The following is a 12,399-nucleotide window of genomic DNA, read 5'->3' on the forward strand; positions in this document are numbered from 1 at the left end:
TATTTGTTGTTTTTTTAAATTATTATTTGATTTTATGTTTTTGAGATGGAGTCTCGCTCTGTCATCCAGGCTGAAGTGCAGTGGCATGATCTCAGCTCACTGCAACCTCTGCCTCGCCGGTTCAAGTGATCCTCATGCCTCAGCCAGCCTCCCAAGTACCTGGGATTATAGGCATGTGCCACCACACCCAGCGAATTTTTGTATTTTTTGTAGAGACGAGGTTTCTTCATGTTGGCCGAGCTGGTCTCAGACTCTTGAACTCAAGTGATAACCTGCCTCGGCCTCTCCATGCCCGGCCTGTTTGCTTTATTTAAAGATTATCATTTGTTTTCCAAAAATTAAAGATCTTGTTTATATTAAATTGATCTTTTATTTTTATGTATTGAGTTTCTTTCTTTCTCTCCCTCCCTCCCTCCTCTCTCTCTTTCTCTCTTCTCTTTCTCTCCCTTTCTTTCTTTCTTTCTTTCTTCCTTCCTCTTTCTTTCTTTCTTTCTTTCTTTCCTTCCCTCCCTCCCTCCCTCCCTCCCTCCCTTCCTTCCTTCCTTCCTTCCTTCCTTCCTTCCTTCCTTCCTTCCTTCTCTCTCTCTTTCTTTCTCTCTTTATAAAAAGACAGGGTCTTACTCTGTTGCCAAGGTTGAAATGCAATGGTGTAATCATGGTTCAGTGTAGTCTTCACCTCCAGGGATCAAGACATTCTCCCACCACAGCATCCTGAGTAACTGGGACCACAGGCATATGCCACCATGCCCAGCTAATTTTTTGGGGGGGTGGGGCATTGGGGTAACGGAGTTTCGCTCTTGTTGCCCAGGCTGGAGTCCAATGGTGGAATCTCAGCTCATCACAACCTTCACCTTCTGGGTTCAAGCAATTCTCCTGCCTCAACCTCCCAAGTAGCTGGGATTACAGGCTCCTGTCACCATGTCTGGCTAATTTTGTATTTTTAGTAGAGACAGGGTTTCTCCATGTTGGTCAGGCTGGTCTCGAACTCCCTACCTCAGGTGATCCACCCGCCTCGGCCTCCCCAAGTGCTAGGATTACAGATGTGAGTCACCGTGCCTGGCCTTCCGGCTAATTTTTTTTTATTTTTTGTAGAGATGAGGTCTTGCCATTGTGGCCAGGCTGTGTATTGAGTTCTAAAATCTATAAAGCTGGAATAACAGTGAAAGACTTCTTTTGTCATATGGTGAACGCCAGCATTGGGGCTCAGCCTGGGAGGCTGCGTGGGTTCTTGGCTTTGCACAGAAAGGAATTCAAGAGTGAGCTTACGAAATAAAGTGAAAGCAACTTTATTAGGAAAGTAAAGGAATAAAAGGTGGCTAATCTACAGGCAGAGCAACCCTGAAGGCTGCGGGTTGGCTATTTTTATGATTATTTCTGATCATACACTAAATTAGGGGTGGATTTTTCATGAGTTTTCCAGGAAAGGGGTGGGGAATTCCTAGAACTGAGGGTTCCTCCCCCTTTCAGACCATGTAAGGTAACTTCTGGATGTTGTCATGGCATTTGTAAGCTGTCATGGGGCTGGTGGGAGTTTCCTTTAGTAGGCTAATGTATTATAATTAGCATATAATGAGCAGTGAGGAGGACTAGAGGTTGCTTTCATTGCCATCTAGGTTTTGGCTGCCTTCTTTACCGCATCCTGTTTTATCAGCAGAGCCTTTGTGACCTGTACTTTGTGAAACCGATCTTGATGAACTGCTTTCTTACTTTGAAATAGACAAAGAGTACTAAGGGTCCTGTCTAGAACAACCTTTGGGCTATCTCCACCTTTCATTGTCTTTGAGCTATTTTATAACTCCATGAGATATGAAATGCTGATAGTAATACAAATGAGTCTTATCCGCAGCAATGCAAATTGTGTTCACTGATATGCAATTGAACATTACCTTTGGATATTAACTTGTTTTACATTTATTTGCAAATTCATTCCTGCATTCCTAATTACTATGCATGTGTAGTCTTTGAATTCTCCTTTGACTCGGTTCTAACATCTTATTGATTGCCTCATTAATTAATAAGTTAAATAAAACCTTACACATGTTCATTTAATGTTTGTATTTGAGTCATGATTTTAACCTTTTAAAAATTATCCTTTATATACACACAATCTGAGAGGAAAATTAAAAAATTATCCTTTTTTTTTGAGACAAGGTATTGCTCTGTTGTCACCCAGGCTGGAATGCAGTGGCACGATCATGGCTCACTGCAACCTCCACCTCCTGGGCTCAAGCAATCCTCCCACCTCAGCATCCAGAGTAGCTGGGACCACAGGCACATGCCACCACATCTGGCTAATGTTTGTATTTTTTGTAGAGACAAAGTTCTAGCCATGTTGCCCAGGCTGGTCTCAAACTCCTTGGCTCAAAGGATCCCCCCTGCCTCGGCCTCCCAAAGTGCTGGGATTACAGGTATGAACCACTGCACCCAGCCAGAAATTATCCTTTAATTTACCTAAATCAGATTACTGTAAGGATGAAATAAGGTGACACATAATAATCACTTATAGCACAGTGCCTGAGACATAATGATAGAATTATTACTCGTATTTAATCTACTGACCAAACGAGCTTTCATTCTGGTTAGCAAATATCATCTTCACAGTTCACTGGTAAGAATTAAAACTACAATAACATAAAGGATTTAGCTGAGATGGTTTCAAAATAGTGAAGACCACAGTAGACTTGAGAGACAGACTTATAGTTCATTAAAGTACATATATTGTGTTATAAATGTTCAAGTATTGATATCTCACTTAAAACCATGTTTTGATTTCATATGAAATGCTTTTGAAATCCGCGAAGGGGCTAGCAGAGATTTATTACTACCCGAAGTGCCTAGGGGTGCAGAGGCTCAGGAAAAACTCCTGGAAACATCTGCAGTGGAGTTTGAAGGGAACCGTCTTCCCACTGTTCACAGTTCTGTCACCAACAGAGATCACTCACTTGTTGCAGATTAATTAATAATATGGCTTTTGTCACCATGGGGGAAAATATAAGGGGAAAGGTCAAATAAGTGTCAAAGTAAGGGAGTAAAAATTAACTTCCAGTCTGGGTGCAATGGCTCACACCTGTAATCCCAGCACTTTGGAAGGCCTGGGAAGGCAAATTGCTTGAGTTCAGGAGTTTGAGACTGGCCTAGGCAATGTGGCAAAACACACCAAAAATAAAAAAAAAAAAATCAGCTGGGCGTGGTGCCACGCGCCTGTAGTCCCAGCTACTCAGGAGGCTGAGGTGGAAGGATCGCCTGAGCCCTGGAGGTTGAGGCTGCAGTGAGCCGTGATTGTGCCACTGCACTCTAGCCTGGAAGACGGAGTGAGACCCTGTCTCAAAATAAATAAATAAATAGATCTAAAAATAAATGTCCAACTGTCACGTTTTTTAAAAGTCTCCAAGCCTAACTTATCACAAAAACTAAACAGACCTTGCAGTGCAGATAAGTGAAGAATATTTTCTTTCCGTACGTATTCCTATATTATTCCATTGAACAAAGAAATCTGAGCTGGCTAGCTTTCAAAATAGGGTTTGGATAAACAGGAAGGCTTCCTGATTACAAGCTTATTACACACTCGAACAGGTTTTCTAGGAACAAGACCGGCCTTCATTGAAATCGATTAAATAGGTTGTGAGATGAAATGAGAAGGGTGAATAGAAATGTCCTCAAAGAACGTCTCTCCTCAATGTTAGGATGAGCAAAATAAACATGCAAACTGCCGATAAAAAGAGTTGAACTCTGTAAAATATTTGAAGAGATTTATTTTGAGCCAAATTTGAGAGACCATGGCCCATGACAGCCCTCAGGAGGGCCTAAGAACATGCGCCCAAGGTGTCGGGGCGCAGCTTGGTTTTATACATTTTAGAGAGGCTTGAGACATCAATCAAACACATTTAAGAAATACACTGGGCAGGGTGTGGTGGCTCACGCCTGTAATCCCAGCACTCTGGGAGGCCGAGGCGGGCGGATCAACTGAGGTCGGGAGTTTGAGATCAGCCTGACCAACATGGAGAAACCCCGTCTGTGCTAAAAGTACAAAAAATTAGCTGGACGTGGTGGCTCATGCCTGTAATCCCAGCTACTCAGGAGGCTGAGGCAGGAAAATTGCTTGAACCCGGGGGGCAGAGGTTGCAGTGAGCCGAGATCGTGCCATTGCACTCTAGCCTGGGCAACAAGAGCGAAACTCCGTCTCAAAACAAAACAAAACAAACGAAACAAAACAAACAAAAAACGAAATACATTGGTTTGGTCCAGAAGGTGGAACCACTCACAGCAGTGGGGGCCTTCCAGGCAACAGGTGAATTTAAACATTTTCTGGCTGACAATTGGTTGCGTTTGTCTAAATACCTGGGATAGACAGAAAGGGAATGTTCAAGTTAAGATAAAGATTGTGGAGACCAAAGTTCTTTTGAAGTTTTATTATAGTGGCTGCCCTTAGAGACAATAGATGACAAATGTTTCCTACTGGGATCTTAGTTAATCTCCTTAGGACTGGGAGGATCTGGAAGAAAATGATCTAGCTATGTTAATAGAGATTCTTTACAGATACAAATTTTTCCCCACAAAGAACAGCTTTGCGGGTCTCTTTTCCTTTCTTTTCTTTTCTCTTATCTCCTCGCCTCACCTCGCCTCGCCTCTCCTTCCTTCCTTCCTGCCTTCCTTCCTTCCTTCTTCCTTCTTTCTTCTCTTTCTCTTTTTTTTTTGTTTTTGAGATGGAGTCTCGCTGTGTCGCCCAGGCTGGAGTGCAGTGGCACTATCTCGGCCCACTGCAAACTCTGCCTCCCAGGTTCAAGCAATTCTTCTGCGATTCTCCTGCCTCAGCCTCTAGAGTAGCTGGGACTACAGGCGCACCCCACCACACTCGGCTAATTTTTGTATTTTTAGTAGAGACGGGGTTTCACCATATTGACAAGGCTGGTCTCGAACTCCTGACCTCGTGATCCACCTGCCTCAGTCTCCCAAAGTACTGGGATTACAGATGTGAGCCACTGCACCTGGCCAGGGCCGTTTCAAAATATGGCAAAGAAACATGTTTTGGGGTAAAATATTTTGATTTTTTTCTTTGTCTTGTAATGTTATGCCAGAGTCAAGTTGGAAAGTAAATCATGATATATAGGATTAACTAAAATCCATCTGAATTTATGACTTGTTAGGGCATGACTCCCCAGACTCCTTAGAAAAGAACTTGGGTAAGATAAAATTTTGTTTTTATTTTTTGTCCCAAAAATCTTTTGAGTTTAGTTCTCAAAACAAATAAAGAAATGCAACCAACATTTATTAAATGCTGATTAGGTGCCAGGTACTATTACAGCCAGGAAATTCTCTGTCCTTGGGAAGCTCACCTTGGGAGGTAATGAGGATCAGAGCAGGAGAGGGGAACAGGGAATGAAATGAAGTAAATGACATGTTGTGTTAGAAAGTGGTAGGTGCTCTAGATCCTTGAGGAATCGCCATACTGTTTTCCACAATGGTTGAACCAGTTTACAATCCCACCAACAGTGTAAAAGTGTTCCTACTTCTCCACATCCTCTCCAGCACCTGTTGTTTCCTGACTTTTTAATGATTGCCATTCTAACTGGTGTGAGATGGTATCTCATTGTGGTTTTGATTTGCATTTCTCTGATGGCCAGTGATAACGAGCATTTTTTCATGTGCCTGTTGGCTGTATGCATGTCTTCTTTTGAGAAATGTCTATACCATATGACCCAGCCATCCCATTACTGGGTATATACCCAAAGGATTATAAATCATGCTGTTATAAAGACACATGCACACGTATGTTTATTGTGGCACTATTCACAATAGCAAAGACTTGGAATCAACCCAAATGTCCGTCAGTGACAGACTGGATTAAGAAAATGTGGCACATATACACCATGGAATACTACGCAGCCCTAAAAAAGGATGAGTTCGTGTTCTTTGTAGGGACATGGATGCAGCTGGAAACCATCATTCTCAGCATACTATTGCAAGAACAGAAAATCAAACATCGCATGTTCTCACTCATAGGTGGGAATTGAACAATGAGAACACTTGGACTCTGAAAGGGGAACATCACACACTGGGGCCTATTATGGGGAGGCAGGAGCGGGGAGGGATGGCATTGGGAGTTATACCTGATGTAAATGACGAGTTGATGGGTGCTGATGAGTTGATGGGTACAGCACACCAACATGGCACAAGTATACATATGTAACAAACCTGCATGTTTTGCACATGTACCCTAGAACTTAAAGTATAATTAAAAAAAAAAAAAAAAGAAAGAAAGTGGTGGGTGCTATGGAGAAAAATGAAAACATCAAGCAGGGAAAGGGCTGAGGGCTGCAGTTTTAAATAGCTTAGACAGAGGTCACTTTGAGGTGATGTTTGAACAAAGACTTAAAGGAGGAGAAGGAGCAAGCCCTGAGCATGTGGGGTGGGGTAGGCGGAGGAAAGAATGTTTCAGGTAGAAAACCCTGAGGCAAGTAAATGTCCCTGCTTGAAGAATAGGAGGTCAGTTGGCCTCAGCAGAATAAGCAAGGTCAAGAAAAGTGGACAAAGGCGGAAAAGTAACGGTGTGAGGATGGAGGCAGATCCTCGTAGGCCCAGTGAGCCTGTCAGAAGTCTTTGATTTTCACTCTCAATGAAGTAGGGAGCTACTGGAGAATTTGAAACCATGGGGCGATGATCTCACCTGCCTATAGGTATCCTATGGGCGAAGAGGGAATGTAGCATGAAAGAGGCAAACAGCCACCTTGAAGGAAATCATAGATCAACAACAACATAAAAAGGGATAATATTCATCCAAGGAAAAACATTACAAGATTCAAAGCAACATAATTAACACCACTAAATTTAAAAAATCTGAAATAACAATTAAAAATATATATACTATTGAGAATTGAATTACTGACATAGCGGAAAGGCTTTAGATAATCAATGTAAATGAAGGTAATGAATATAGAGAATAAAACAATACATGAAGCTAAGAAGATTCAGGACACATGGCTGGGCACTATGGCTCACACCTGTAATCCCAACACTTTGGAAGGCCGAGGCCAGAGGATTGCTTGAGGCCAGGAGTTTGAGAATAGCCTGGGCAACATAGTGAGACCCAGTCTCTACAAAAAAAAAATTTTTTAAGAGAGATCCAGGACACAGACTAAAATAATCCAATGAAAATAATTTCTTTTCCTGAAATAGAGACCCCATCAGATGGTACCAAAGATGTATTTAAAAATAGGCTTCCAGAGAATATCCTATACATCTAGAAAAAACTTCATCTCTCAATTTACAAGAACACACTTCCTAGGAAAGTCTGATAAAGAATGCTCAAATTCAATATGATGACTGAATCTCAATGATAGAAGAATTTTCTAGGCATCCAGGTAGAAAAAGCAAATCATCTTCAAGAGGAGAGAAAAAAAGTTGGTGTTAGACTTCTCTGCAACAGCCTTTGGAGTCCAAAGATGACAAAGCAAAGTCCACAAACAAGCCACTCAACGTGGAGTCTGCAGATCAGTAGCATGAACATTACCTGGAAGCTTGTTAAAAATGTAGAATCTCAGGCCCAATGCCAGACCTACTGAATCTACATTTTCAGCAAGTCCCCAGAAAATTCCCTTTGCCTATCGAAGTCTGAGAATATTAGCCTACAAAGCTTTTATGGAACGAAGGTGTTGCCAGGAATATTCAATTGCAGTCACTGTCATTCCACTTATAAGATCATATTTTCAAACATGAAATGACTTAGGGAATTAGCCCTTCTGAATGCTTGACAACAAACATTCATGTCTCAAAAAAGAATTCAAAAACAAAAAGCAAGAAGTGAAAATGCTGTGATAACATTGAGTTCATCTGAATATATAGCAAAAACAGCCATGACAATTGTAGTCAAGGAATTTAATGTGAATGCAATAATCTGGATGATGTAAAAATGATATAACTCATAACAAGGAAGAGGAGAGAAAGAATATTTTACTCTTTCATAGAAGACAGACTATACAAGATCGAAGCATATTATGTTTTCTAAAAAGCATAATGACTCCAATATCTTAATGTTTCTATTGTTTACACTCGTTCCTTAAAAAAAAATTAACCTACAGACATATTTTAGGAAATGAGTTCATCTGTGGTGAAAAGACACATGAAATTCAACAATTTCACTTCCTTTTATTTTTGTTATACTAAATTCAAGAAAATTTAACATTTTAGTTACATTTTTATAGTTTTTTTATTTTTTATTTTTTTGAGACAGAGTCTTGCTCTGTCACCCAGGCTGGATTGCAGTGGCGCGATCTCAGCTCACTGCAGTCTCTACCTCCCGGGTTCAAGCAATTCTGCCTCAACCTCCCCAGTAGCTGGGATTACAGACATGTGCCACCACGCCCGGCTACTTTTTTTGTACTTTTAGTAGAGACTGGGTTTCACCATGTTGGCCAGGCTGGTTTCAATCTCCTGAACTAAGGTGATCCACCCACCTCGGCCTCCCAAAGTGCTAGGATTACAGGCGTGAGTGACCGCGCCCGGCCCATTTTTATAGTTATAGCATTTATAGTTATTTTTACAAAAGCATTTTGATCTTTCTCTTTTTATCTCTCCATCCATCATTGATCTTTTACCAACACATATGCACAAAGAGTTGCATGTGCATTCGTGGTGTCTACAATGATGTTTAATGTTGACAACATAAGTATTTAATTGTTCATATTTTTATATTTCTTCCTTTTCTAACTTATTTCAAAAGAGCATGTACAATTTAAGAAATAATATAGCAAAACAAATATGAGAAGACATAAATAGTAGTTAATTAGCCAGCTGAGGTGGTTTGCATCTGTAATCCTGGCTACTAGGGAAACTGGGTGGGAGGATCCCTTGGGGCCAGGAGTTCAAGGCCAGCCTGGGCAACATAGCAAGAAACTGCCTTGAGAGAAAGAAAGAAAGAAAGAAAGAAAGAAAGAAAGAAAGAAAGAAAGAAAGAACTAAAAAAAATTAGCCAGATGTTGTGGCACGTGGTCAAGGCTGCAATGATCTATGATTGTACCACTGTACTCCAGCCTAGAAGACAGAGTGATACCCCATCTCTAAATAAATAAATAAACAAAAATAAGCAAATAAATAGTAGTGGGGTTTTTTGGGGGGGGTTATTTTTGCTGTTTTTGTTTGTTTGTTTGAGACAGGGTCTCACTCTGGCTCTCAGGCTGGAGTGCAGTGGTGCGATCATGGCTCACTGCAGTCTCAACCTGCTGGGGCTCAGGTGATCTTCTCACTTCAGCCTCCTAAGTAGTTGGGACTACAGGCCCTCTCCACCATGCCCAGCTAATTTTTTTTTTCTTTTTCTTTTTTTGTAGAGATGGGGTTTTGCCGTGTTGGTCAGGCTGGTCTCAAACTCCTGGGCTCAAGTGATCCGCCCATCTCGGCCTCCCAAAGTGCTGGGATTACAGGGGTGAGCCACGGTGCCCAATCAACAAATAGCAGTTAATTGTAAGTGGCAGAAGAAAAAAGAAAAGTTGATTCTCTTATTTGATTTTTTATCTATTTTTTATTTTAAAAAACTTTAGCCAAACTTTATGTCAGAGATGGGTTTCCGTCCCATGGCCTTAAGTAGGGGAATGGAGAGGCAGAAGTCAAGGCCAAAGTACATCTTAAGTAGGGGGTCTTAGAAGTCTCTGTCTCTCTCCATATAATAGCCAGGATTCCCAAAGGATACACTCTCGGGGTAAATTAAACTAGGACTGACCTATCCAGCATCCCAGCCACAGAGTTGCATTGGCATAAATGTTCCCTTGGTATGGAAGAGAAGAAAATGGGTTAAAAAAATGAGATAATTTTTGTTTGTTTTTGAGATGGAATCTCACTTTGTCTCCAGGCTGGAGTGCAGTGGCATGATCTCAGCTCACTGCAACCTCCGCCTTCCATTTTCAAATGATTCTCCTGCCTCAGCCTTCCAAGTAGCTGGGACTACACCTGCTAATTTTTGTATTTTGCACACCCTGCTAATTTTTGCATTTTTAGTAGAGACAGGATTTCGCCATGTTGGCCAGGATGGTCTCGATCTCTTGAGCTCGTGATCTGCCCTCCTTGGCCTCCCAAATTATTGGGATTACAGGTGTGAGCCACCGCGCCTGGCCAAAATTATGATGCTTGACATGATAAGGCTGCAAACCAGCAGATCTGCATGCTAGATATGACCAGCTGAGATGGGATGGGGACTCCCAAGCCTTGAAGTTGGTTTGAGATGGTCCCCAATTGGTAATTCACTCAAGTACTTGCAGATACGAATAACAGATCTCTCAGGAAGAGGCTGCCATCATCACAAGCACTGAAGAATCCTCACAGAGTTTTTCAAGGACAATGGCCAGTGCTCCATCAATGATGATAACCCAGATACAGGTAACAAGTCAACATGAACTCAAACCAGCAGAAACAGAGATGGCAGAAACAGTCCCACAAATGACCACATACAGATTATAAAATAAATATCCTCAATGTGCTTAAAGGAATAAGTGACAAAAGCTTGGGCGTATTTGTAGGCAGCGTGAACCTACAAGACTGACCTTGCAGATCTGAAAAATAACCAAACAGACCCAGACTGTCTCAAAATGAAAAATATTAATATCTAAAATGAAAACTCAGCAGATATGTTAGGAAACAGACACAACAAGGTAGTGAAATTTAGTTAATGGGAAGATTGAAGTAATTACTCAGAATTTCAGCTCAGAAGAAAAAAATATGCAAAATACAGAAGACAGCTTAAGAGACGTGGAGAAGTCTAACACATTTGATCAATTATAGAAGGAAAAGGGAAAAGAAATAGAGGAATATTTGAAGAGATAATGACAGAAAAAGTTCCAAAATTGCTGAAGGTACCAATCCACAGACTTGAGTGGCTTGATAAATCCCAAGAGGGCAAATAAGAAGATAAGTACGATCATATGCATCAGATTGTTTTAACCACAATGAAGTTGGGGTAGCCATATCAATATCAGGGAAAGTTGACTTTAAGACAGAAAGGATTAGTACACTAGGGATAAAGTGGGCTGGTTCATTAGGATAAAGCACTCAATTTAAAAGGAAGGTAATTATTCTATATTTTATGTGCACCTAATAATACAGCCCCAAAACAAAAAGAGCTGGGTACGGTGGCTTACGCCTGTAATCCCAGCACTTTGGGAGGCTGGGATTACAGCCGAGGTGAGCAGATCATCTGAGGTCCGAAGTTCGAGACCAGCCTGGCCAAAATGGAGAAATCCCATCTCTCCTAAAAATACAAAATTAACCGGCCGTGGTGGTGCATACCTGTAGTCCCAGCTACACAGGAGGCTAAGGTAGGAGAATCGCTTGAACCCAGGAGGTGGAGGTTGCAGAGAGCCGAGGTCACACCATTGCACTCCAGCCTGGGCAACAAGAGTGAAACTCTGTCTCAAAAAACAAACAAACAAAAAATATATATATAAAGAAAAAAAAAGAACACAAGAAGAAGAAAAAAAATCTGTAAATTACATTGTAAAAACAAAACGAAAACAACCGTTTCAGTAACTGATGGAACAAACACATTAAAATGTCAGAACAGAGAGATACAGAAGATTTAAACAACAGGATTAACAAAACTTGAGCTAATGGACATTTATAGACCATGGCTAGCAACCACAGTGAAATGCATATTCTTTTCAAGAATTTACATAGATATACATGTACCCAAGATGCTCCTATATAATTTGGAACGAGGCATGAACATAACACCATACACATATACAACGATGCTCATAGTGGAATTATTTATAAGGGCCAAAATCTGGACACAACCCAACTACTTATCAATAGTAGACTGGATAAACAAATTGGGGTAGATCCATAAAAATAATATTATTTAAAAAACAAAATGGGCCAGGCACAGTGGCTCATGCCTGTAATCCCAGAATTCTGGGAGGCCTAGCCGGGTGAATCACCTGATGTAGGAGTTTGAGACCAGCTTGGTTAACGTGGTGAAACGCTGTCTCCACTAAAAATACAAAAATTAGCCAGGCATGGTGGTGGGCAACTGTAATCCCAGCTACTCGGGAGGCTGAGGCAGAAGAATCACTTGAACTGGGGAGGCGGAGGTTGCAGTGAGCTGAGATTGCGCCACTGCACTCCAGCCTGGGTCAACAGAGTGAAGACCCCGTCACAAAAGCAAAGCAAAGAACAGAAATGAAGGATAGGAAGGACAGGCCAAGGACAGGAAGGAATATGCAAAGAGAGAGAGAGATTGAAAGACACAAAAGCAAGATACATAAAAAGAGATATAGCATACTTTCATTTATATAAAATATGATAAAGGGCAAAACTCAACAGAAATGAATAGACTCTTAGAGACAAGAAAGAAAGACAAGAAAATAAAGATCGTAGAACATTAGGATAATGAATACCTATGGAGTGAGGGAACAGGGT

Source organism: Papio anubis, chromosome 17, assembly GCF_008728515.1.
Source record: "Papio anubis isolate 15944 chromosome 17, Panubis1.0, whole genome shotgun sequence".
Taxonomy (NCBI): domain Eukaryota; kingdom Metazoa; phylum Chordata; class Mammalia; order Primates; family Cercopithecidae; genus Papio; species Papio anubis.